General features: G+C 44.7%; 1 pseudogene; it reads left to right on the top strand.

The window, feature by feature from the left end:
• Window positions 1–1,084: 1,084 nt before the first annotated feature.
• Window positions 1,085–15,863, top strand: LOC147957781 (protein FAR1-RELATED SEQUENCE 11-like; annotated as a pseudogene).
• Window positions 15,864–26,138: the final 10,275 nt, after the last annotated feature.

Here is a 26,138-nt window from a genome sequence, read left to right as displayed (position 1 = left end):
CGGTGCAGCAATCTGGCCGAGGCTGCTATACTCGGCCGCCGGTCGCCGACTCTGCCGCGCGGAGGGGAGATTGTACTGGCGCTGGGAGATGAAATGCATGCCGTCAGTTGGGACTCCTCCGGCCAGGAATGGCCGGCCCCGGCGGCGGGCACCACTTCGGCAAGAATCACCACCACCACGACCTATCCACCAAGAAAGAAGAACACCGCTCCGTGAGGCAAACCGAATCAGAGATGGCAATGTATAAGACGAGGCCTGCTCCGGTGCTCCCCCCTAGCCTAATTTCGGAGGGGTATTTTTGTTCCCGCGAGTTTGTTTTTTCCTGGCCCGCCATAGCCCAGATTCAAGCCATGTCTAGCCCTATATAACCCAGACCGTATACGTATAGTATCCTGGTACGAAAAATAAACATCACACGACCCCACGTCCACGTAAGACCTGTCGAATCCAATCATTCACGCAGCTCCATCAATCTCGCAAGCTCCATAAGTCATATAGGGCTAGACGCAGCTCCATAAGTCATGTAGTAGATCTCCAACGGCGGCTATCACGTTGCCGGCAATCTCGTCGGACAGCGGGCGCGGCAACGTCGTGAATCCCAACGAGCGCGCACAGGTACCGCATCCCGCGTCCCCCCACTAGTCTCGCTCGCGGAAACATCGAACGAACTGCCGCCGCCAGTGGTAGTGGTTAACCTAGCGGGGCGGGTAACCTAGCTACCCGGCGGCGCATGCGATTGTGGATCTTGTTCCGGTAGTGGTGCTCCTCGTGATCTGGGTTCACGTAGCGTCGGTTGCCGTCGGCATTGCGCACCACCGGTATCATTATTTGATGTGGCGGCTAACCTAGGTATCCAGTGGCAGAGGTAATCATAGATCTAGCTAGATTTTGAGATCGTGCAGTTCCTCGCGATTGAAAGTGATCACGACGGGTGTCGTGGCCATCTTCCTTACTAAGTTTGGCAGATCTGAATGGCCTCGGTTGGGGTTGTTTACATAACATCCGTGATAGTGTGCTATGTGCTGTATATTTCATCATTGATAATGTTTGCACATGTGATGATACATATTATTGGTTGTAGGAAATGGCGGACGAGGAGTTAACTGATATCATGGTAGACATGGAGTTTGGAGAACTGATGAAAGACGGGATAGAAGATTGGTCAGATGATGAAAATTCAGATCGTGAAGATCGGTCAGAGAATGGGAACGAATGGGACGATCTTAATGTGAGTGGCATTGTCATGTTGTAATTTATTGTTGGCATCCAACAACATTAAATCTTTGTGTTGAAAATTTATAGGTTGATGAGCTCGATGATGATCAGGAAAACAACTCGGAGCTCTCGAATGAAGATTACATTAGTCAGGTACGGAAGTGAAAATTTTTTTGGCATGCAAATTGAATTTATTTTGGAATATTATATGATAAGTAATTATGTATTTGTGTTGTATTTTTCAGTTCATTTCCAAATGTCATAATGCGTACGACTATTACGGTGAATCCGACGCGGAGACATGCCTTAACGACGAATCATTAGATGTACCTGATTCTGGGGAGTCCCAGTCGTCAGTCATCATGAGTGAGGTATGTGTGTAATCAATGTTCTATGAAAGTAATGTTAAACCATAGAAAACTGTTTTCATGGCTGTGGTTTGATTGTGTAGGTGACACAAGATGATGGGGCAAAGAATGTACAAGATACTGCCAGTGCAGATGATAAGAGGGATATGTTCATGCAGATAATGGAAATGACCTTTACGTCTCACGATGCTGCGTATGATTTCTAAAACAACTATGCTAGAGATAATGGTTTCAACATTAGAAAGAATAGGGTCAGGTATAGCAAAACCGAGTCACATCATATGCGCTATAGGAGGTTTATTTGTTCCAGACAAGGGAAACGTAACAGCAAGTTGCTAACCGAGGAAGGTGTAAAACTAGATGAAGCGTCTCAACCCTCCGAGAAGAGCCCGCGTGCTGTATATATTGATCGTACGAGAGAATCCCTCTCGTGGGTTTACAGAGTCGGTTTAGGAGAAGACAGAAGAAGAGATACATAATTAAACCTAACCAAACTCTGTCTAAACTAGGAATAATACTTGGACTACAAGAGAGAGAGAGAGAGAGAGAGAGAGAGATGTGTGACATACTATGCCACGTTTACATGTTTAATACCCTCCCTTAATCACAACTGCGCAAGTTGAGATTATGCTTGAACTCTTCGAAGCTTCTAGTTGGCAATGCTTTTGTAAATCCATCTGCAAGCTGGTCCTTGGAGGGAATGAATCTGATCACTAACTGTTTATTTGCAACATGTTCTCTAACAAAGTGAAAGTCTATTTCAATGTGTTTAGTCCTGGCATGAAACACTGGATTAGCAGACAAGTATGTCGCACCGAGATTATCACACCAGAGACATGGATGCTGATCTTGTGCAACTCCGAGTTCTTTCAACATAGACTGTACCCAAATAACTTCAGACATTGCATTTGCTAACGCTTTATATTCTGCTTCAGTACTCGACCTGGAAACAGTTGCTTGTTTCTTTGCACACCATGAAACTAAGTTCGGTCCATAGAACATAGGAAACCCACCGGTTGATCTTCTATCATCAAAACAACCAGCCCAATCCGAATCGGAGAAGGCACTAATACGAGTAGACAAAGATTTTCTGAAAGTCAAACCAAGACTTATTGTATTCTTCACATACCTTAGAATACGCTTTGCGGCTGTCCAATGTACAGTGTTGGGTGCATGAAAGAACTGACAGACTTTGTTTACTGCAAAGGATATGTCTGGTCGGGTAAGCGTCAAATACTGAAGAGCGCCAACAATGCTTCTGTGACTGGTACTATCTTCTTGATTCAGGAGTTCTCCTTGAGTCAGAGTTAATGATTCTGAGCTAGACAAAGGTGTTGGTGAAGGCTTGCAATCTTTCATACCAACTCTGCTCAACAGATCATTTGCATATTTTTCCTGTGAGAGCTGAATGCCATCCATAGTTTCTTAACTTCAATTCCTAAAAAGAAATGCAAATCTCCCAGATCTTTTAGAGCAAACTCTGAACTCAAATCTCTTAGTAATCCAGGTATCTCCTCATTAGAGGAACTAGTAACAATAATATCATCAACATATATGAGAACAAAGATAGATGTATCGGGAGTTCCACGTCCCGCGCCAGAGGACGCACGCGTGGACAGGCTTCCGCCGATAGCCGGGTCGCACCTGACCGAGCTGTCGGGTCGGGCATGTGGCGCGGGCGATGCCACTTGGCTCATGGGCCCGCCTGTCTGGTGCGGGGATGGGGCGATCGCCCTGTCATGTTGCGGCGTGGAGATCGGGGAAAATATCCCTGGCGTAGCTGGTCCGCCTGGCCCGTCTGCCACCGTGGATCCCACGGCAGATCCGCCTGACCCTGCTGACATCACGGATCCCGAGACGGGTTCATCCAGGTGTGGTTCGGGTGGATGTGGACGCATAAAATAATGATCTTTTGGCACCAATTTAACACTGTTTTCAGCATTGTTTTCTCCCCTATTTTCTGCAACATCACACTCAGCCATTGGGTTAGAAGAATTAAACAAAATTGAATCATTGCAGCTATTATCACCCTCACAAGAAATACCGGAAAGATGTGAAGGAAGCAAAATAATTTCTTTGCGAAGTAGGTTGCCAGCATTAGGATGAAGTTTTGCGAAGGGAAATTGGGTTTCATCGAAAACAACATCACGAGAGATGTAAACCCGACCACTTGAGACATCAAGAAATTTAACTCCTTTATGTTTTGCACTGTAGCCAAAAAACACACACTGCGTAGAACGGAACATAAGTTTGCGTGGGTTCTAGGGACGAAGATTAGGCCAACAAGCACAACCAAAGACACGAAGTGATGTGTAGACAGGTTTGACATGCAAAAGGCGTTCAGTAGGAGTTTCATTGTTAATGACACGACTAGGCAAGATGTTGATAAGATGAACGGTAGTAAGAAAGGCTTCATCCCAAAATTTGAGTGGCATAGATGCGGCTGCAAGCAAAGCTAGTCCTACTTCGACAATGTGTCTATGTTTTCGTTCCGCAGAACCATTCTGTTGATGAGCATGTGGATAAGAGACATCATGTGAAATTCCTATTTGTTGGAAAAACGAATTGAGTTTTTCATATTCACCACCCTAATCAGATTGGACAGTAAGAATTTTGCTATCAAACTGACGTTCAACAAGTGCTTGAAAATTGTGAAAGACTTGAAACACATCGGACCGTTTCTTAAGAAGATAAATCCAAGTATATTTGCTATAGTCATCGACAAAACTAACATAATAGGTGTGCCTCCCAACAGAGGAGGGAGCTGGTGTTGGAAATATGCCCTAGAGGCAATAATAAATTGGTTATTATTATATTTCCTTGTTCATGATAATCGTTTATTATCCATGCTAGAATTGCATCGATAGGAAACTCAGATACATGTGTGGATACATAGACAACACCATGTCCCTAGTAAGCCTCTAGTTGACTAGCTCGTTGATCAATAGATGGTTACGGTTTCCTGACCATGGACATTGGATGTCGTTGATAACGGGATCACATCATTAGGAGAATGATGTGATGGACAAGACCCAATCCTAAGCCTAGCACAAGATCGTGTAGTTCATATGCTAAAGCTTTTCTAATGTCAAGTATCATTTCCTTAGACCATGAGATTGTCCAACTCCCGGATACCGTAGGAGTGCTTTGGATGTGCCAAACGTCACAGCATAACTGGGTGGCTACAAAGGTGCACTACGGGTATCTCCGAAAGTGTCTATTGGGTTGGCACGAATCGAGACTGGGATTTGTCACTCCGTGTAACGGAGAGGTATCTCTGGGCCCACTCGGTAGGACATCATCATAATGTGCACAATGTGACCAAGGAGTTGATCACGGGATGATGTGTTACGGAACGAGTAAAGAGACTTGCCGGTAACGAGATTGAACAAGGTATCGGGATACCGACGATCGAATCTCGGGCAAGTATCGTACCGATAGACAAAGGGAATTGTATAAGGGATTGATTGAATCCTTGACATCGTGGTTCATCCGATGAGATCATCGTGAAGCATGTGGGAGCCAACATGTGTATCCAGATTCCGCTGTTGGTTATTGACCGGAGAGTTGTCTCGGCCATGTCTGCATGACTACCGAGCCCGTAGGGTCTACACACTTAAGGTTCAATGACGCTAGGGTTATAGGGAAAGTATGTACGCGGTTACCGAATGTTTTTCGGAGTCCCGGATGAGATCCCGGCCGTCACGAGGAGTTCCGGAATGGTGCTTGGCGAAGCCCTGCTGGAGTCCCGCGCTCCTCCACCACCACCACCACGCCGTTGTGCTGCTACTGGATGGAATCTTCCCCAACCTCTCCCTCTCTCCTTGCTGGATCAAGGCGTGGGAGACGTCACCAGGCTGCACGTGTGTTGAACACGGAGGCGCCGTGGTTCAGCGCTTAGATCGGAATCAACCGCGATCTGAATCGCTACGAGTACGACTCCTTCATCCGCGTTCTTGCAACGCTTCCGCTTAGCGATCTACAAGGGTATGTAGATGCACTCTCTTTCCCCTCGTAGCTAGATTACTCCATAGATTGATCTTGGTGATGCGTAGAAAATTTTAAATTTTTGCTACGATCCTCAACAGTGGCATCATGAGCTAGGTCTATGCGTAGTTTCTATGCACGAGTAGAACACAAGTTGTTGTGGGCGTCGATTTTGTCAATTTACTTGCCGTTACTAGTCTTATCTTGATTCGGCGGCACCGTGGGATGAAGCGGCCCGGACCGACCTTACCCGTACTCTTACGTGAGACAGGTTCCACCGACTGACATGCACTAGATGCATAAGGTGGCTAGCGGGTGTCTGTCTCTCCCACTTTAGTCGGATCGGATTCGATGAAAAGGGTCCTTATGAAGGGTAAATAGAAATTGGCATATCACGTTGTGGTTTTGGCGTAGGTAAGAAACGTTCTTGCTAGAAACCTATAACAGCCACGTAAAAATTTCCAACAACAATTAGAGGACGTCTAACTTGTTCTTGCAGCATATGCCTTGTGATGTGATATGGCCAAAAGGATGTGATGTATGAGATTGATCATGTTCTTGTAATAGGAATCACGACTTGCATGTCGATGAGTATGACAATCGGCAGGAGCAATAGGAGTTGTCTTAATTTATTTATGACCTGCGTTTCAACTTAAACGTCATGTAATTACTTTACTTTATTGCTAAACCGTTAGCCATAGTAGTAGAAGTAATAGTTGACGAGACGACTTCATGAAGACACGATGATGGAGATCATGATGATGGAGATCATGGTGTCATGCCGGTGACGATGATGATCATGGCGCCCCGAAGATGGAGATCAAAAGGAGCAAAATGATATTGGCCATATCATGTCACTATTTGATTGCATGTGATGTTTATAATGTTTTACATCTTATTTGCTTAGAACGACGGTAGACTAAATAAGATGATCCCTCGCAATAATTTCAAGAAAGTGTTCCCCCTAACTGTGCACCGTTGCGAAGGTTCGTTGTTTTGAAGCACCACGTGATGATCGGGTGTGATAGATTCTAACGTTTGAATACAATGGGTGTAAGCCAGATTTACACACGCAATACACTGAGGTTGACTTGACGAGCCTAGCATGTACAGACATGGCCTCGGAACACGGAAGACCGAAAGGTCAAACATGAGTCGTATAGAAGATACGATCAACATGAAGATGTTCACCGATGATGACTAGTCCGTCTCACGTGATGATCGGACACGGCCTAGTTGACTCGGATCATGTATCACTTAGATGACTAGAGGGATGTCTATCTGAGTGGGAGTTCATTAAATAATTTTATTAGATGAACTTAATTATCATGAACATAGTCTAAATTGTCTTTGCAAATATGTTGTAGATAAATAGCTCATGTTGTAGCTCCCTGTTTCAATATGTTCCTAGAGAAAGACTAAGTTGAAAGATATTGTAAGCAATGATGCGGACCGGGTCCGTAGTCCGAGGAGTGTCCTCACTGCTACACAGAAGGCTTACGTCTTTGATGCACTGCTCGATATGCAAACCCCTACAACGTCGTCTGTGGATGTTGTGAACACCTGACAGACACATCCTGATGACTACTTGATAGTTTAGTGCACCATACTTTACGGCTTAGAATCGGGATTCCAATGACATTTTGAACGCCATAGGACATATGAGATGTTCCAAGAGCTAAAATTGGGATTTCAGGCTCATGCCCGTGTTGAGAGGTATGAGATCTCTGACAAGTTCTTTTGCCAACAAGATGGAGGAGAATAGCTCAGCTAGTGAGCATGTGCTCAGAATGTCTGGGGTGCTACAATCACTTAAATCAAGTGGGAGTTAAACTTCCAAATAAGATAGTGATTGATACAGTTCTCTAGCCACTATCACTAAGCTACTAGATCTTCATGATGAACTATGACATGCAAGGGATGGAGTTGATCCCGGAGCTGTTCGCGGTGCTTAAGACCGCAAAAGGTAGAAATCAAGAAGGAGCATCAAGTGTTGATGGTTTAACAAGACCACTGGTTTCAAGAAGGGCAAGGGCTAGAAGGGAAACTTCATGGATGGAAAACTAGTTGCCGCTCCAGTGAAGGAACCCAAGGTTGAACCCAAACCCGAGACTAAGTGCTTCTATTGTAAGGGGAACGGTCACTGGTAGAGGAACTACCCCAAATACATGGTAGATAAGAAGGCTGGCAACTTCAGCAAAGTATATACGTGTTATTAATGTGTACCTCACTAGTACTCCTGGTAGCACCTTGGTATTGGATACCGGTTTAGTTACTATTATTGGTGACTTGAAGCAAAAGCTACGGACTAAACGGAGACTGGCTAAGGGCGAGGTGACGATGTGTGTTGGAAGTGTTTCCAAAGTTGATGAGATCACCATCGCACGCTCCATCTGCCTTCGGGATTAGTATTGAACCTAGGTAAATGTTATCAGGTGTCTACGTTGAGCATGAATATGATTAGATCATGTTCATTGCAATACGGTTATTCATTTAAGTTAGAGAATAATGGTTATTCTGTTTACATGAATAATACCTTTCATGGTCATGCACCCTATGTGAATGGTTCATTGAATCTCAGTCGTGGTAATACACATGTTCACGCCAAAAGATGTAGAGTTAATAATGATAGTACCACTTTCTTGTGGCACTGCCGCTTAGGTCATATTGGCGTAAGATGCATGAAGAAACTCCATGTCGATGGATGTTTGGAGTCACTTGATTTTGACACATGCGAGCCATGCCTCATGAGAAGGATGACTAAGACCCCGTTTTCAGGTAAAATAAAACGGGCAAGTGACTTGTTGGAAATCATACATGCTGATGCATGTGATCTAATGAGAATTGAAGCGTGCAGTGGATATCGCTATTTTCTCATCTTCACTGACGATTTGAGTAGATATAGGTATATTTACTTAATGAAGCACAAGTCTGAAACGTTTGAAAAGTTCAAGCGATTTCAGAGTGAAGTTAAGAACCATCATAACAAGAAGATCAAATTCCTACGATCTGATCAATGAGAATTTTTGAGTTATGAGTTTGGCAATCACTTAAGACATTGTGGAATTGTTTCACAGTTGAAGCCACCTGGAACACCACTAGGTTATGGTGTGTTCGGACGTCATAATCGAACCTTATGAGATATGGTGCGATCTATGATGTCTCTTACCGATCTACCATTTTCATTTTGAGGTTATGGGTTAGAGACAACTGCATTCACTTTAGATAGGACACCATCTAAGTCCGTTGAGACGACGTCGTGTGAACATTGGTTTGGCAAGAAACCAAAGTTATCGTTTCTTAATGTTTGGGGTTGCGATGCTTAAGGCTTCAGCCGGAGAAGCTCGAACCCAAAGCGGACAACCACATCTTCATAGGATACCCAAAGGTGATAGTTGGGTACACCTTCTATGTCAGATCCAAGGGCAAATTGTTTATCGCTAAGAATGGGTCCTTTCTCGAGAAGGAGTTTCTCTCGAAAGAATTGAGTGGGAGGAAGATAGAACTTAATGAGGTTGTCGAACCTTTATTTCAACCAGAGAGTGATGCAACACAGAAAGATGTTTTCTGTGGCGCCTACGTCTGTTGAAGAGGAAGTTAATGATAGTGATCATGAAACTTCGGATCAAGTTGCTATCGAACCTCATAGGTTGACAAGGATATGTACTACTCCTGAATGGTACGGTAATCCTGTCTTAGATATCATGTTGTCAGACAACAATGAACCTACGAGCTATGGAGAAGCGATGGTGGGCCCGTATTCCGACAAATGGTTAGAAGCCATGAAATCCGAGATAGGATCCATGTATCAGAACAAAGTATGGACTTTGGTGGACTTGCCCGATGATCGGCAAGCCATTGAGATAAATGGATCTTTAATAAGAAGACGGACGTGGGCAGTAATGTTACCGTCTATGAAGCTCGACTTGTGGTTAAGAGTTTTTTCACAAGTTCAAGGAGTTGACTACGATGAGAATTTCTCACTCGTAGCGATGCTTAAGTCCATCGGAATTATGTTAGCATTAGCTGTATTTTTTGATTATGAAATTTGATAGATGGATGTCAAAAACAAGTTTTCTTACCAGTTTTTCGTAAGAAAGAGTTGTATGTGATACAATCAAAGTTTTGTCGATCCTAAGGATGCTAAAAGGTATGCTGGCTCCAGCAATCCTTCTATGGACTAGAGCAAGCATCTCGGAGTCGGAATATATGCTTTGATGGAGTGATCAAAGATTTTAGGTTTATACAATGTTTGCTAGAAACTTGTATTTACAAGAAAGTGAGTGGGAGCACTACAACATTTCTGATAAGTATATGTGGATGACATATTGTTGATCCGAAATAATGTAGAATTTCTAGAAAGCACAAACGGTTGTTTGAAGAGTGTTTTTCAAAGGAAGACCTGGATAAAGTTGCTTACATATTGGGCATCAAGATCTATAGAGATAGACCAAGACGCCTGATGATACTTTCAAAGAACGCACACCTTGACATGATTTTGAAGGAGTTCAAAATAGATCAGTCAAAGAAGGGGTTCTTACCTGACTTGTAAGGTGTGAAGTTGAGTAAGACTCAAAGATTGACCACGGCAGAAGAAAGAGGAAGGGCGAAGGTCGTCCCCTATGCTTTTGTCATAGGCTCTATATGGTATGACATGCTGAGTACCGCACCAGATGTGTGCCTTGCCACATGTCAGCAAGGGGGTACAAAGGTGATCTAGGAGTGGATCACCAGATAGCAGTCAAAATTATCCTTAGAGGAATAAGGAAATGTTTCTCGGTTATGGAGGTGATAAAGAGTTCGACGTAAAGAGTTACGTCGATGCAAGCTTAGCACCTATCCAGATAGCTCTGAGTAGAGATACCGGATACGTATAATGGAGCAACAATTTGGAATAGCTCCAAGTGGAACGTGGTAGCAGCTTCTACGATATGACATAAAGTGTTGCGAAATACATAGGGATCTGAACATTGCAGACCTGTTGACTACGACCTCTCTCACAAGCATAACATGATCAAACCCAGAACTCATTGAGTTTTAATCACATAGTGATGTGAACTAGATTATTGACTCTAGGAAACACTTTGGATGTTGGTCACATGGTGATGTGACCTGTGAGTGTTAATCATATGGCGATGTGAACTAGATTATTGACTCTAGTGCAAGTGGGAGACTGTTGGAAAGATGCCCTAGAGGCAATAATAAATTGGTTATTATTATATTTCCTTGTTCATGATAATCGTTTATTATCCATGCTAAAATTGTATCGATAGGAAACTCAGATACATGTGTGGATACATAGACAACACCATGTCCCTAGTAAGCCTCTAGTTGAATAGCTCGTTGATCAATAGATGGTTACGGTTTCCTGACCATGGACATTGGATGTCGTTGATAACGGGATCACATCATTAGGAGAATGATGTGATGGACAAGACCCAATCCTAAGTCTAGCACAAGATCGTGTAGTTCGTATGCTAAAGCTTTTCTAATGTCAAGTATCATTTCCTAAGACCATGAGATTGTGCAACTCCCGGATACCGTAGGAGTGCTTTGGGTGTGCCAAACGTCACAATGTAACTGGGTGGCTATAAAGGTGCACTACGGGTATCTCCGAAAGTGTCTGTTGGGTTGGCACGAATCGAAACTGGGATTTGTCACTCCGTGTAACGGAGAGGTATCTCTGGGCCCACTCGGTAGGACATCATCATAATGTGCACAATGTGACCAAGGAGTTGATCACGGGTTGATTTGTTATGGAACGAGTAAAGAGACTTGACGGTAACGAGATTGAACAAGGTATCGGGATACCGACGATCGAATCTCGGGCAAGTATCGTACCGATAGACAAAGGGAATTGTATACGGGATTGATTGAATCCTTGACATCGTGGTTCATCTGATGAGATCATCGTGGAGCATGTGGGAGCCAACATGGGTATCCAGATCCCGCTGTTGGTTATTGACCGGAGAGTTGTCTCGGCCATGTCTGCATGACTCCCGAGCCCGTAGGGTCTACACACTTAAGGTTCGATGACGCTAGGGTTATAGGGAAAGTATGTACGCGGTTACTGAATGTTGTTCGGAGTCCCGGATGAGATCCCGGACGTCAAGAGGAGTTCCGGAATGGTCCAGAGGTAGAGATTTATATAGGGGAAGTCCCGTTTTGGTCACCGAAAAAGTTTCGGGTGCTATCGGTAACGTACCGGGACCACCGGGAGGGTGCCGGGGGTCCACCAGGTAGGGCCACCAGCCCTAGAAGGCTGCGTGGGCCAAGTGTGGGAGGGTACCAGCCCGAGGTGGGCTGGTGCGCCCCCCACCAAGGCCCAAGGTGCCTCCAAGAGGGGAGGGGGGCAAACCCTAGGGCAGGTGGGCCCTAAGGCCCACCCCAGGTGCGCCTCCCCCTCTTCCCCTTGTTGCCGCCACCCTAGATGGGATTTGGGGCTGCCGCACCCCTTGGGGTGGGAACCCTAGAGGGGGCGCAGCCCCTCCCCTCCCCCTATATATACTTGAGGTATGGGGGCTGCCCAACATACGATTTGATCTCTCTCTTGGCGCATCCCTACCTCTCTCCCTCCTTGTCTCTCGTAGTGCTTGGCGAAGCCCTGCTGGAGTCCCGCGCTCCTCCACCACCACCACGCCATTGTGCTGCTACTGGACGGAATCTTCCCCAACCTTTCCCTCTCTCCTTGCTGGATCAAGGCGTGGGAGACGTCACCAGGCCGCACGTGTGTTGAACGCGGAGGCGCCGTGGTTCGGCGCTTAGATCGGAATCAACCGCGATCTGAATCGCTACGAGTACGACTCCTTCATCCGCGTTCTTGCAACGCTTCCGCTTAGCGATCTACAAGGGTATGTAGATGCACTCTCTTTCCCCTTGTTGCTAGATTACTCCATAGATTGATCTTGGTGATGCGTAGAAAATTTTAAATTTCTGCTACGATCCCCAACAGTTGGACCCCACACATCAGAAAAGATGAGTTGCAAAGGTTTAACAGAAACACCAGTGGAAACTGGATAAGGTAATTGATGACTTTTAGCTCTCTGACAGGAATCACAAATAGTTTCTAAACTACGCTCACCGACAGCTGGGAGCTTATTTTCGCTAAGAACTTGATGAAGAATAGAAAAAGCGGGGTGGCCTAAACGATGATGCCATCTATCCAAGGAAAGTTTGATGACACCAAAGACTTGTTTATTGAGTCTCCTAAACTTGGGAATCAACGGGTAGAGTCCATCCATGCATCTACCTCGATAAATTATTCTCTTTGTGACTTGATCCTTGATCAAAAAGAAGAAGGGGGGAAATTCTAGAAACACATGATTGTCAAGAGCAATGCGATGGACAGAAACATGACTTTTGGAAGTACTAGGAACATGAAGAATATTATTGAGATGAATATCTTTGTGTGGGGTTTTAATAACTGAATGACCAACATGACTAATCTCCATACCCGCACCATCAGTGTTGTGGACTTGCTCATGGCCATGATACCTCTCATGCATGGTGATCTTCTCGAGTTCACCAGTTATGTGATCAGTAGCACCCGTGTCAGCGTACCAGTTTGTATCAACTCCATAGGAAGTGTCAACGATAGCTACTACCTTCTTCTTCCTGGAGTTATCCTCTACATAGCGCCACTTGCAATCTTTTGCAATATGGTATGGTTTTTTGCAAATTTGACAAACACCATCATACCATCAGGAGCCACCACCATAGTGACCACGGTTTTGGTGGTTGTTGTTGTAGCCGCCATTGGAGTTGTTGTTGTAGCCGCCATTGGAGCCGCCACCATAGCCGGCGTTCTGGCCACTGTAGCCATTGCCTCCTTGTGAAGGATGACCACCACCATAGCCATAGCCATTGGATTGTCCGCCACTTTGTGGCCGCCGCCATAGCCACTGTTGGGGCCGCGGAAACCATTGCTGCCTTGCCCAGGGTGGCCGCCGCTGCCCTGGCCAGGGTAGGCACTGCCGCCGCCACTGCTGTCCTTGTGTGGGCGTCCCTTGGAGAAACCGCCACCGCCACCACGGCCGCGCCCGACCATGTTTGCAGAGGACTTGAAGCCCCCTGCGCCTGAGTTGTGGAAGAACTCCACCCTTTGATCGAAGTTGCTCACCATAGAGAAGAGATCGTTGACGGTGGGTGGCTCGGCGCGGACGTCCAGCGCCAGGATGATAGGCTGATAGTCCATATCCAGGCGGGCAGTGATGAAGGAGAGTAGTTTCCCATCGGTGATGGGTTCTCCAGCCATGGCGAGTTCGTCTGCAAGAGACCTCATATGACCAAAGTAGGCGCCAATAGATTGATTACCTTTATGTGCGTTCATCAGATTGAGACAAAGGTTGTTGATGCGGGACCTTGACGTAGAAGCAAACATGTTGGTCAAGGCTGTCCAGATCGCATGTGACCTCTCATGCAAAGTAACCTGAATCAACACCTCTTTGGAGAGGTTGTTGAGCAGGTAGGCGAGCACCTGCTGGTCCTCCCTTTCCCAGACCGTGTACTCGGGGTTGACGACGATTTGATCCTTGCCTACAGAATTCTTGGTGGTGATTGTTTTAGGAGGTTCAAGAGAGGATTTGTCTAAGTAGCCATACATGCCCGCAGCTCGGATCTGCGATAGCACTTGGGCACGGCATAGGATGAAATTTGTTCTGGTAAGTTTTTCTGAGACTTGAGAATTGACGGAGAAACTTGATGCGGAGCTGGAGGACGCCATGGCAGAAGGTTGATGGAGGGTGCTAGACGTGATGGAAGGGAAGGGCTCTGTATACCATGTAAAACTAGATGAAGCGTCTCAACCATCCGAGGAGAGCCCGCGTGCTGTATATATTGATCGTACGAGAGAATCCCTCTTGTGGGTTTACAGAGTCGGTTTAGGAGAAGACAGAAGAAGAGATAGATAATTAAACCTAACCAAACTCTGTCTAAACTAGGAATAATACTTGGACTACAAGAGAGAGAGATGCGTGACATACTATGTCACGTTTACATGTTTAACAGAAGGACACAGCCGTAGGCTCAGAGCCGAGACACGCTGCTTTTGCGAAGTGCACCTGACCGTCAATCTTGACCAAAAGCGTGGGGTTTGGTATGTTGAAAGTTTTGAGGACAAGCATAGCCATATGTTGGCAGGACCAGACGAGGTACCTTTCCTTTGGTCCCACAGAAAAAATCAAAGAGTACTAGAAGCATGAGATAATGTCCATGGGAGCTACAGGGATTAGAATTCACGATATGATGGATTGTATCATCAGCAAACATGTATGGTACGGCGGTGTTGGTTTTACCAGGCGTGAAATATACAACCTTTGCGCCAGGGAGAAGAGGAAGCTGCTTTCAAAAGGAGATGCTTCCACAGCCATAGGCATCATGGCCAGTAGGAAACAGAGGGATCCTAGCTTCTTTTTCGAGTACAAGCTAGATAAGGAAGGACATTTCAATAGGATGTTCTGGTGTGACTCCCAGTCTCGTCATGACTATGAGGACTTCGGCGACGTGCTTGTATTTGACATCACGTACAAGATGAAATGCTATGGTATGCCATTCATACCCTTTGTTGCTCTTAACAATCACCGGAAGACCACTGTTTTTGGTTGTGCCATAGTTTCGGCAAGACCGAGGAGACATACGTGTGGCTTCTGCAGACGTTTTTGAGGTCCATGTGTCAAAAGATGCCTAAGAGTGTTGTCACAGACGCCGATGCTGCGATGATCAAGGCAATTCACCAAGTCTTGCCAGACGTGTGGCACCGTATATGTACGTGGCATATAGAAAAAAATATGAAGATTCACCTCAGTCACAAGTCCTTGAAGGAATTCAGAACTCTTTTGTACTACAAAACGTCCACGACCACGTTTGAGGAGAGATGGCATGCATTTTCCAAAAGATGGCAGTCCAAAAAACTGTAACATGGTTGAGACGGATGTATAAGAAGAGGAGACTGTGGGCGCTTATCTAACAGAGGGGTTTTGGTTTGGCATGAAAAGCAACTAGCGGAGTGAAAGCCAGAACTCATGCCTTCACCTCCATCTAGACGGTTAAATGACCCTGGTGGATATGATTTTTCACCATGAGAACGCTGTTGTGCGTATCCGTGAAAACGAGGCGCGAGATGACTGCACGACCTCACAGAGTTTACCGATGCCAGTTACTAGCTCAAGGGAACTTGAGATAGGTGCTTCGCATGTCTTCACTCCAGCAAACTTCTATATGTTGCAAGATGATCTTAGAAAAGTTGGCGGCATGGAGATTGTAGAAATTAAGCTGGGAGACGGATCACAGCAGTAAATCATGGCCTAGAAGAATAATCGGAAGCATCATTTTTGGGTGGAGTATACACCAGAAAATTCTGCAGAAACTATAAGGTGCAGCTGCAGAAGAATGATTCGAAAGGGTCTACCTTGAAAGCACATATTCCATGTACTAAAGCACTTGAACATATCTGAAATACCAAAGTGTTTAGTTCTTGTTCGGTTCACGAAAGATGCAAGGTTGGGACTTCCCGCGAGGCGCACAAGCGATCTGTTGGGATTAGGTTGGACTGGGGCCATGGAAAGAATGAAATATAGCCAGGTCAGTGTGTTAGCGTCAGAAGCTATGCATGCTGCATGCAAACACCCTGCTTTGTGGGATCAGTTACAGGAGAGTTTGAAGGCTGTGATAGCTAAGAGTCATGAGTATGATCTGCTACAGGAAAATTTGATCAAGCAAACAAATGACATCAGTAAGTGTGCAGTTGAATATGTGAATGATGGTGAAGGCAACATGATTGCGGTTAAAGATCCTATGAAAGTGTCAAGCAAAGGTGCAACAAAGGTAGATGAGAGCTGCCATGTCTCAAAAAATGGTAGACCACTCTCTTTTGATGAGTTGAAAACCCGGTGCGGCGCTTGCAAATTACTAGGACACACTAGACGTAGCAAGAAATGCAAACTAAATCAGAAGTAAGTGTTTATATGCATTGTGGATTATTAAATTTTTATCATTCATTTGTTGGGGAACGTAGTAATTTCAAAAAAATTCCTACGCAAATGAAGGATCATGGTGATGCATAGCAACGAGAGGGGAGAGTGTTGTCTACGTACCCTCGTAGACCGTTCGAGGAAGCGTTATATCAACGCGGTTGATGTAGTCGTACGTCTTCACGATACGACCGATCCAAGTACCGAAAGCACGACACCTCCGAGTTCTGCACACGTTCGGCTCGGTGACGTCCTCGCCTTCTTCATCCAGCAAGAGGGGCGAAGTACTAGGCGAGCTCCGGCAACACAACGACATGGTGATGGTGTTGGTGAAGATCAATCTCCGCAGGGCTTCACCTAAGCACTACGAATACTATGACGAAGGATAAACTAGAGGAGACGGGGTAGCCGGCACACGGCTTGGTCTTTCTTGATGTGTCTTGGGTGCTAGCCCTGCCCCTCTATTTATATGTTGAGCCTTGGGGTCGAAACTTGCAGTAAAAGCCTCCACAATGTCGGTTTCACCCGAAAGGCAAGAGTCCTTCTCGGACTCCAGGGCCAGACGCCAAGGACCCTGGCGTCTAGCCCCTGGACTCTGCAAAACTTCCTTTTGTGCTTTCCAAAAACCTCATGGGCTCCCCTTTGGCCCAGATAAAGTGTTCTCGTGCCCAAACATTTCGGGAAACATCCGGAACCCCTTCCTGTGAAATCCGGAACCCTTCCGGAGATCAAACACTACTATCCACATATCAATCTTTACTTCCGGACCATTCCGGAGTTCCTCGTCGTATCCGTGATCTCATCCGAAACTCCGAACAACATTCGGTCACCAACATACATAACTCATAGTACTATATCGTCAATGAACGTTAAGCGTGCGGACCCTACGGGTTCGAGAACTATGTAGACATGACCAAGACACCTCTCTGGTCAATAACCAATAGCGGGACCTCGATGCCCATATTGGCTCCTACATATTCTACGAAGATCTTTATCGGTCAGACCGCCTAACAACATACGTTATTCCCTTTGTCATCAGTATGTTACTTGCTCGAGATTCGATCATCGGTATCTCAATACCTAGTTCAATCTCGTTACTGACAAGTCTCTTTACTCGTTCCATAATACATCATCCCGTAACTAACTCATTAGTTGCAATGCTTGCAAGGCTTATAGTGATGTGCATTACCGAGTGGGCCCAGAGATACCTCTCCGACAATCGGAGTGACAAATCCTAGTCTCGAAATACGCCAACCCAACAAGTACCTTCGGAGACACCTGTAGAGCACCTTTATAATCACCCAGTTATGTTGTGATGTTTGGTGGCACACAAAGTGCTCCTCCGGTAAACGGGAGTTGCATAATCTCATAGTCATAGGAACATGTATAAGTCATGAAGAAAGCAATAGCAACAAACTAAACGATCAAGTGCTAAGCTAACGGAATGGGTCAAGTCAATCACATCATTATCCTAATGATGTGATCCCGCTAATCAAATGACAACTCATGTGTATTGCTAGGAAACATAACCATCTTTGATCAACGAGCTAGTCAAGTAGAGGCATACTAGCGACACTCTATTTGTCTATGTATTCACACATGTATTATGTTTCCGGTTAATACAATTCTAGCATGAATAATAAACATTTATCATGATATAAGTAAATAAATAATAACTTTATTATTGCCTCTAGGGCATATTTCCTTCAGTCTCCCACTTGCACTAGAGTCAATAATCTAGTTCACAACGACATGTGATTTAACACCAATAGTTCACATCACCATGTGATTAACACCCATAGTTCACATCGACATGTGACCAACACCCAAAGGGGTTACTAGAGTCAATAATCTAGTTCACATCGCTATGTGACTAACACCCAAAGAGTACTAAGGTGTGATCATGTTTTGCTTGTGAGAGAAGTTTAGTCAACGGGTCTGCCACATTCAGATCCGTAAGTATTTTGCAAATTTCTATGTCAACAATGCTCTGCACGGAGCTACTCTAGCTAATTGCTCCCACTTTCAATATGTATCCAGATTGAGATTTAGAGTCATCTGGATCAATGTCAATATTTGCATCGACATAACCCTTTACGACGAACCTTTTTGTCACTTCCATAATCACGAAACATATCCTTATTCCACTAAGGATAATTTTGACCGTTGTCCAGTGATCTAGTCCTAGATCACTATTGTACTCCCTTGCCAAAAACAGTGTAGGGTATAAAATAGATCTGGTACATAGCATGGCATATTTTGTAGAACCTATGGCCAAGGCATAGGGAATGACTTTCATTCTCTTTCTATCTTCTGCCGTGGTCGGGCTTTGAGTCTTACTCAATTTCACACCTTGTAACACAGGCAAGAACTCTTTCTTTGACTATTCCATTTTGAACTACTTCAAAATCTTGTCAAGGTATGTATTCATTGAAAAAACTTATCAAGCGTCTTAATCTATCTCTATAGATCTTGATGCTCAATATGTAAGCAGCTTCACCGAGAACTTTCTTTGAAAAACTCCTTTCAAACACTCCTTTATGCTCTGCAAAATAATTCTACATTATTTCTGATCAACAATATGTCATTCACATATACTTATCAAAAATGTTGTAGTGCTCCCACTTACTTTCTTGTAAATACAGGCTTCACCGCAAGTCTGTATAAAACTATATGCTTTGATCAACTCATCAAAGCGCATATTCCAACTCCGAGATGCTTGCACCAGTCCATAGATGGATCGCTGGAGGTTGCACATTTTGTTAGCACGTTTAGGATCGACAAAACCTTCTGGTTGCATCATATACAACTCTTCTTTAAGAAATCCATTAAGGAATGTAGTTTTGACATCCATTTGCCAGATTTCATAAAATGTGGCAATTTGCTAACATGATTCGGACATACTTAAGCATAGATACGAGTGAGAAACTCTCATCATGGTCAACACCTTGAACTTGTCGAAAACCTTTTTGTGACAATTCTAGCTTTGCAGATAGTAACACTACTATCAGCGTCCGTCTTCCTCTTGAAGATCCATTTATTTTCTATGTCTTGCCGATCAACGGGCAAGTCAATCAAAGTCCACACTTTGTTCTCATACATGGATCCCATCTCAGATTTCATGGCCTCAAGCCATTTCGCGGAATCTGGGCTCATCATCGCTTCCTCATAGTTTGTAGGTTCGTCATGGTCAATTAACATGACCTCCAGAACAGGATTACCGTACCACTCTGGTGCGGATCTCACTCTGGTTTACGTACGAGGTTCGGTAGTAACTTGATCTGAAGTTACATGATCATCACCATTAGCTTCCTCACGAATTGGTGTAGTAGTCACAGGAACAGATTTCTGTGATGAAGTACTTTCCAATAAGGGAGCAGGTACAGTTACCTCATCAAGTTCTGCCCCCACTCACTTCTTTCGAGAGAAACTCCTTCTCTAGAAAGGATCCATTCTCAGCGATGAATAACTTGCCTTCGGATCTGTGATAGAAGGTGTACCCAACAGTCTCCTTTGGGTATCCTATGAAGACGCACTTCTCCGACTTGGGTTTGAGCTTATCAAAATGAAACTTTTTCACATAAGCATCGCAACTCCAAACTTTAAGAAACGACAGCTTAGGTTTCTTGCTAAACCACAGTTCATGTAGTGTCGTCTCAAAGGATTTAGATGGTGCCCTTTTTAATGTGAATGCAGTTGTCTCTCATGCATAACCCCAAAACGATAGTGGTAAATCGATAAGAGACATCATAAATTGCACTATATCAAATAAAGTACGGTTATGACATTCGGACACATCATTACGCTGTGGTGTTCTAGGTGGCATGAGTTTTGTGAAACTATTCCACATTGTTTTCATTGAAGGCCAAACTCGTAACTCAAATATTCGCCTCTGCGATCAGATCATAGAAACTTTATTTCCTTGTTACGATGATTTTCCACTTCACTCTGAAAATCTTTGAACTTTTCAAATGTTTCATACTTACGTTTCTTCAAGTAGATATACCCATATCTACTCAAATCATCTGGGAAGGTCAGAAAAATAACAATACCCGCCGTGAGCCTCAACACTCATCGGACCTCATACATTAGTATGTATTATATCCAATAAGTCAGTTGCTCGCTCCATTGTTCTATAGAACGGAGTCTTAGTCATCTTTGCCCATGAGGCATGGTTCGCCGGCATCAAAATGATTTATAATCAAGTGATTCCAAAAGCCCGTCAGCATGGAGTTTCTTCATGCGTTTTGCACCAATATGACCTAAACAGCAGTGCCATAAATAAGTTGCACTATCATTATTAACTCTGCATCTTTTTGGCTTCAATATTATGAATATGTGTATCACCACGATCGAGATCCAAGAAACCATTTTCATTGGGTGTATGACCATAGAAGGTTTTATTCATGTAAACAGAACAACAATTATTCTCTAACTTACATGAATAACCGTATTGCAATAACCATGATCAAATCATATTTATGCTCAACGCAAACACCAAATAACACTTATTTAGGTTCAACACTAATCCCGAAAGTATAGGCAGTGTGCGATGATGATCATATCAATCTTGGAACCAATTCCAACACACATCGTCACTTCACCCTTAACTAGTCTCTGTTCATTCTGTAACTCCTGTTTCGAGTTACTAATTTTTAGCAACCGAACAAGTATCAAATACCCAGGGTCTACTATAAACACTAGTAAGGTACACATCAATAACATGTATATCAAATATAGCTTGTTCACTTTGCCATCCTTCTTATCCGCCAAATACTTGGGGTGTTTCCGCTTCTAGTGACCAGTCCCTTTGCAGTAGAAGCACTTAGTCTCAGGCTTAGGTCCAGACTTGGGCTTCTTCACTTGAGCAGCAACTTCCTTGCCGTTCTTTTTGAAGTTCCCTTTCTTCCCTTTGCCCTTTTCTTGAAACTAGTGGTCTTGTTAACCATCAACACTTGATGCTCTTTCTTGATTTCTACCTTCGTCGATTTCAGCATCGCGAAGAGCTCGGGAATTATTTTTCTTCATCCCTTGCATATTATAGTTCATCACGAAGTTCTAGAAACTTGGTGATAGTTTCTAGAGAATCCTATCAAACACTATTTTATCTGGAAGATTAACTCCCACTTGATTCAAGCGATTGTAGTACCCAGACAATCTGAGCACATGCTCACTGCTTGAGCTATTCTCCTCCATTTTTAGCTATAGAACTTGTTCGAGACTTCATATCTCTAAACTCGGGTATTTGCTTGAAATATTAACTTCAACTCCTAGAACATCTCATATGGTCCATGACGTTCAAAACGTCTTTGAAGTACCGATACTAAGCCGTTAAGCCTGGTGCACTAAACTATCAAGTAGTCATCATATTGAGCTAGCCAAATGTTCATAACGTCTGCATCTGCTCCTGCAATAGGTGTGTCACCTAGTGGTGCATCAAGGACATAATTCTTCTGTGCAGCAATGTGGATAAACCTCAGATCACGGATCCAATCTGCATCATTGCTACTAAGATTTTTCAACATAGTTTGCTCTTGGAACATATCAAAAATAAAACAAGGGAGCTAAACGCGAGCTATTGATCTAGAACATAGATATGCTAATACTACTAGGACTAAGTTCATGATAAATTAAAGTTCAATTAATCATATTACTTAAGAACTCCCACTTAGACAGACATCCCTCTAATCCTCTAAGTGATCACGTGATCCATATCAACTAAACCATAACCGATCATCACGTGAAATGGAGTAGCTTTCAATGGTGAACATCACTATGTTGATCATATCTACTATATGATTCACGCTCGACCTTTCGGTCTCCGTGTTCCGAGGCCATATCTGCATATGCTAGGCTCGTCAAGTTTAACCTGAGTATTCTGCATGTGCAAAACTGGCTTGCACCTGTTGTAGATGGACATAGAGCTTATCACACCCGATCATCACCTGGTGTCTGGGAACGACGAACTTTGGCAACGGTGCATACTCAGGGAGAACACTTTTATCTTGAAATTTAGTGAGAGATCATCTTATAATGCTACCGTCAATCAAAGCAAGATAATATGCATAAAAGACAAACATCACATGCAATCAATATAAGTGATATGATATGGCCATCATCATCTTGTGCTTGTGATCTCCATCTCCGAAGCACCGTCATGATCACCATCGTCACCGGCGCGACACCTTGATCTCCATCGTAGCATCGTTGTCGTCTCACCAACTTATGCTTCTACGACTATCTCTACCGCTTAGTGATAAAGTAAAGCAATACAGGGCGTTTGCCTTGCATACAATAAAGCGACAACCATATGGCTCCTGCCAGTTGCCGATAACTCGGTTACAAAACATGATCATCTCATACAATAAAATTTAGCATCATGCCTTGACTATATCACATCACAACATGCCCTGCAAAAACAAGTTAGATGTCCCCTACTTTGTTGTTGCAAGTTTTACGTGGCTGCTACTGGGCTTAGAAAGAACCGTTCTTACCTACGCATCAAAACCACAACGATAGTTCGTCAAGTTGGTGTTGTTTTAACCTTCGCAAGGACCGGGCGTAGCCACACTCGGTTCAACTAAAGTTGGAGAAACTGACACCCGCCATCCACCTATGTGCAAAGCACGTCGGTAGAACCAGTCTCGCGTAAGCGTACGCGTAATGTTGGTCCGGGCTACTTTATCCAATAATTCCGCCGAACCAAAGTATGACATGTTGGTAAGAAGTATGACTTATATCGTCCACAACTCACTTGTGTTCTACTCGTGCATACGACATCTACGCATAAAACCTGGCTCGGATGCCACTTTTGGGGAACGCAGTAATTTCAAAAAAATTCCTACACACACGCAGGATCATGGTGATGCATAGCAACGAGAGGGGAGAGTGTTGTCTACGTACCCTTGTAGACCGTTCACGGAAGCGTTATATCAATGCGGTTGATGTAGTTGTACGTCCTCACGATCCGACCGATCCAAGTATCGAAAGCACGGCACCTTCAAGTTCTGCACATGTTTGGCTCAGTGACGTCCTCGCCTTCTTGATCCAGCAAGAGGGGAGAAGTAGTAGATGAGTTTCGGCAGCACGACGGCGTTGTGACGGTGTTGGTGAAGATCAATCTCCGCAGGGCTTCGCCTAAGCACTACGAAAACTATGACGGAGGATAAACCAGAGGAGACGGGGTAGCCGACACACAGCTTGGTCTTTCTTGATGTGTCTTGGGTGCTAGCCCTGCCCTTCTATTTATATGTTGAGCCTTGGGGTCGAAACTTGGAGTAAAAGCCTCCACAAAGTCGGTTTCACCCGAAGGCAAGAGTCCTTCTCGGACTCCAGGGCCAGACGCCAGGGTTCCCGGCGTCTGGACCCAGACGCCAGGGACCGTGGCGTCTGGCCCGTGGACTCCGCAAAAACTTCCTTTTGTGCTTTCCAAAAACCTCGTGGGCTTTCCCCTTTGGCCCAGATAAAGTGTTCTCGTGCCCAAACATTCCGGGAAACATCCGGAACCTCTTCCGGTGAATTCCGGAACCCTTCCAGAGATCAAACACTACTATCCACATATTAATCTTTTCTTCCGGACCATTCCGGAGTTCCTCGTCATATCCGTGATCTCATCCAAAACTCTGAACAACATTCGATCGCCAACATACATAACTCATAGTACTATATCATCAACGAACGTTAAGCGTGCAGACCCTACGGGTTCGAGAACTATGTAGACATGACTGAGACACCTCTCTGGTCAGTAACCAATAGCGGGACCTGGATGCCCATATTGGCTCCTATATATTCTACGAAGATCTTTATCAGTCAGACCGCATAACAACATACGTTGTTCCCTTTGTCATCGGTATGTTACTTGCTCGAGATTCGATCGTCGGTATCTCAATACCTATTTCAATCTCGTTACTGACAAGTCTCTTTACTCGTTCCGTAATACATCATCCCGCAACTAACTCATTAGTTGCAATGCTTGCAAGGCTTATAGTGATGTGCATTACCGAGTGGGCCCAGAGATACCTCTCTGACAATCGGAGAGACAAATCCTAGTCTCGAAATACGCCAAACCAACAAGTACCTTCGGAGACACCTGTAGAGCACCTTTATAATCACCCAATTACGTTGTGATGTTTGGTGGCACACAAAGTGTTCCTCCGGTAAACGGCAGTTGCATAATCTCATAGTCATAGGAACATGTATAAGTCATGAAGAAAGCAATAGCAACAAACTAAATGATCAAGTGCTAAGCTAAAGGAATGGGTCAAGTCAATCACATCATTATCCTAATGATGTGTTCCGGTTAATCAAATGACAACTCAAGTCTATGGCTAGGAAACATAACCATCTTTGATCAACGAGCTAGTCAAGTAGAGGCATACTAGTGACACTCTGTTTGTCTATGTATTCACCCATGTATTATGTTTCCGGTTAATACAATTGTAGCATGAATAATAAACATTTGTCATGATATAAGGAAATAAATAATAACTTTATTATTTCCTCTAGGGCATGTTTCCTTCATCATTAACTTCTCTTGTCTTTTATCATGTGCAGAGAAGTGGAGAAGGAAGAAGAGTAGAAACTTGCTTCAATTATTTATTGTGTTAATCGGGCGGCTCATACTTTGGCTAAGGTAGCTGTAGGAGATTGTGTTTGTTTGGTTTGGAGGCTTTCGCCCCCTGGTTGTGTCCTTAGTGTATTAGCAGATGAGATCCTAGACTTTCTTTAAATAAAGTAAGATGTTTCCCTCAAAACAAAAAACAAAAAAATTATTTACTGTGTTATGACCAGGGCGGAAGGTAGAAAGAATATTGTACATTTCCTCTCCCCACATCCTAAATGCCATTAAATAAGTAACTGTACCACTCTCCTCCCCACCACGCACTAAGCCACCTCCCATGGGCGCCGGTTCGCACTCCCATCTTATCCCCACCCACAATAGATCGAGAAACGCTCGTCGGCGACCGCTGCATCCGCCTCTATGGAGAGAAGCCTCAGTTGGCAGCAAGCGATGATCGAGCTCGCCGGCGATGACGAGGCGTGGCGTGCGTAGTTGATGGAGGTGTGCGGCTGGTTCCCCAACACGGATATGTTGGTCAACCACGCACGTGGCCTCGTCAAAGTCCTCACCGATGGCGAGAAGAAGCGCGCCTTCCCCGATGGCCGCGGCATCCCGCCGGCTCTCCTCCTCGTCTGGGCAATGCGAGAGGCCACCCTAAGCGACTCCCCTATTCAGCGCACAAGGTGGTGGATGTACCGCTCCACCACCATGCCACAACGGCCAGATCCAACACGTGTCGTGTCGAGGGCGCAACGCGTCGACGTTGAGCTCGCTCTTCCAGCGCCCGTCAGCCCGGAGTACCAGGTCCGCCACGTGCTAGCGCCAGTCCAGCCAGTCGGCTCTGACAACGTGGAGGACGACGTGGACGAGGTACTGGTCATCCATAATGACGATGAAGAGGGCGAGGAGGACGTCGTGCAGATGGTAGCGTCGGTCGCCGTCGAGGGTGGCAAGACAATGCCCATCCACGTCGAGCTCCTTCCCCTCCTCCCTGATATAGTGAAGGTGGAAGAAGAAGACGTGGCTCAGGATCTAGTGGCG

The sequence above is a fragment of the Triticum urartu genome, chromosome 7A, assembly GCF_056163025.1.
Source record: "Triticum urartu cultivar PI428250 chromosome 7A, HENAU_Tu73, whole genome shotgun sequence".
Taxonomy (NCBI): Eukaryota; Viridiplantae; Streptophyta; class Magnoliopsida; order Poales; family Poaceae; genus Triticum; species Triticum urartu.
Note: the sequence above shows the minus strand (reverse complement) of the source record. Positions and strands in the feature narration are given on the sequence as shown.